Source organism: Canis aureus, chromosome 7 (assembly GCF_053574225.1).
Source record: "Canis aureus isolate CA01 chromosome 7, VMU_Caureus_v.1.0, whole genome shotgun sequence".
NCBI lineage: Eukaryota > Metazoa > Chordata > Mammalia > Carnivora > Canidae > Canis > Canis aureus.
Window position 1 is genome coordinate 29,752,543 of NC_135617.1, and position 2,356 is coordinate 29,754,898.

Here is a 2,356-nt window from a genome sequence, read left to right on the forward strand (position 1 = left end):
TATAATAATAAAGGGGTCAATTCATCAATAGAATATAATATATATGCAGCCTCATTGGAGCACCTAACTAGATTAAGCAAATTTTAACAGATTGGAAGGCAGAAATAGACAATGCAATAACAGTTGAACACTTCAGTGCCCTACTTTTAACAATGTATGGATCATCCAGAGAGAAAATATAATAAGGAAACATTGGTCTTGAACTATACTTTTGACCAAATGGACCTACCAGACATATACAAAATATTCCATCCAACAGCAACAGAATACATTTTCTTCTCAAGCACATATGGGATATTCTCTGGAGTAGCTTCTATGTTAGGCCACAAAACAAGTCTTAACAAATTTAAGACTGAAATCATACCAGGTATTTTTTCCAAACACAATGATATGAAATGAGAAATCAGTAACAGAAGAAAGCTGGAAATTTTATAAATACATGTGGAAATTAAACAATTCACTTCTGAACAACAAATGGATCAAAGAAGAAATCAAAAGAAAAAAAAATATTCAAACAAATGAAAATGGAAATACACCATTAGCAAACTGCATCAAAAGCAATTCTTTTTTTTTTTTCTTTTTTTTCTTTTTTTTTTAGGATGATACCAGGATGTTTTTACAAAATTGCTGCAGGAAAACATCATTAGCAGCTAGCATCCTCTGGCCTACTATGCTAAGCAAGCAGCTCCAGCACCAACTTCTCAGAGAATTTTACAGATGGAGAGTATAGCGGAGGTCTTTTTTGCCAGATGGGAGCACCTCGGTAAAGACTCCTTTAGGGAAATTTTTTGGTTATGTCTTTAGAGATGATTGGAAGGCCCATCACTCTGTCTTCATTCCTCCAATTAGCCAGGGTGTCAACTGTCTTTTCCAATGTCAGCTTGAAAGAAATAACTACTTTGAGAATTTCATCAAAGTTTCTGCCAGTGGTAGCTAAATAGAGGATGACAGCTTCAATTTCTTATCAGGACCAAAAATAAACATCACACAAGCTGTCATAGGAATGCCCTGTATATTCTTCTCTGCTGTGCCCAGAATGCCCAACAAGATTGTAAACTCTTGATTCTTATCATCAATGATTAGAAAAGGTAACATTTCTGTGGACTTCTCACCATTGTAAGCAGTGATACCCTTACTCCAGGAGGATGGTCTTCAGCATGGTCTATTAAAAGAGCAATCATCTTTTACATTCCTCTTGCTAAATTGTAGTGCTAGATTTGCTGCTCTACCAAGCTTTGCAATACACACTGTGGTAAGGGATCCCTGGGTGGCGCAGCGGTTTGGCGCCTGCCTTTGGCCCAGGGCGCAGTCCTGGATATCCGGGATCGAATCCCACATCAGGCTCCTGGTGCATGGAGCCTGCTTCTCCCTCTGCCTGTGTCTCTGCCTCTCTCTCTCTCTCACTGTGTGCCTATCATAAATAAATAAAAGTTAAAAAAAAAAAAATACACACTGTGGTAAGATCTCAAGCATGGGACAAAAGAATGCCCCATGTGACCTCTCAAAAAGTCATAGAGATGGATATGGCCAATGATAGTATTGGCCTCAAAGTTGGGATATTTATTCCCAATAAGGAGACATCCAGTCATAGCAGCAGCAGTGATGTGGGAGGATGAGGAGGTATAACATCAGGAGTTACCAGGAAGCTGGTTCTTGTGATGGAGGTCCAAAGCATTCTAAAAGGGCAAAAATAGGCAATAAATTCCTAATTAAGAAAAAGGAAATATTTCAAATGGCAATCTAAATTTATACCTCAAGGAACTAAAAAAGCAGAACTAAGCCCAAAGCTAGCAAAAGTAAGGAAATAACAAAGATCAAAGGAAAAAACTAGTGAATTAGAAACTAGAAAACCAATAGAAAAGATCAATGAAATGAAAAGTTGTTTTCTTCAAAACATAAACAAAATTGACAAGCCTTTAGCTAGACTAAGAAAAAAAAGAAAAAACATCAGAAATGAAAGGGAGACATCCAACAAAAGAATATAACAATTATAAACATCTATGTACCCAACATTGGAGCACCTATATACATAAAGCAAATATTAGTGAACATAAAGAGAGAAACTGATGATAATACAATAATAGTAGGAAACTTAAATACCCCCACTTACATCAGTGAATAGATAATCCATATAGAAAATCAATAAGGAAACTATGTCCCAACAAAGGAATAGATAGATGGCTTCACTGATGAATTCTACTGAACACTTAAAAAAAATTAATGCTAATTCTCCTCAAATTCTGTTTAAAAACTGAAGAGGGGTAAACATTCTAAATCATTTTATGAGGCATCATTGCACTGATACCAAAGCCAGAAAAGGACACATGGAAAGAGAATTCTATATCCATGATGAACA

At 36.2% G+C, this 2,356-nt stretch overlaps 1 pseudogene; it reads right to left on the reverse strand.

The window, feature by feature from the left end:
* Positions 1-711: 711 nt before the first annotated feature.
* Positions 712-1,589, reverse strand: LOC144316692 (peroxiredoxin-6 pseudogene; annotated as a pseudogene).
* Positions 1,590-2,356: the final 767 nt, after the last annotated feature.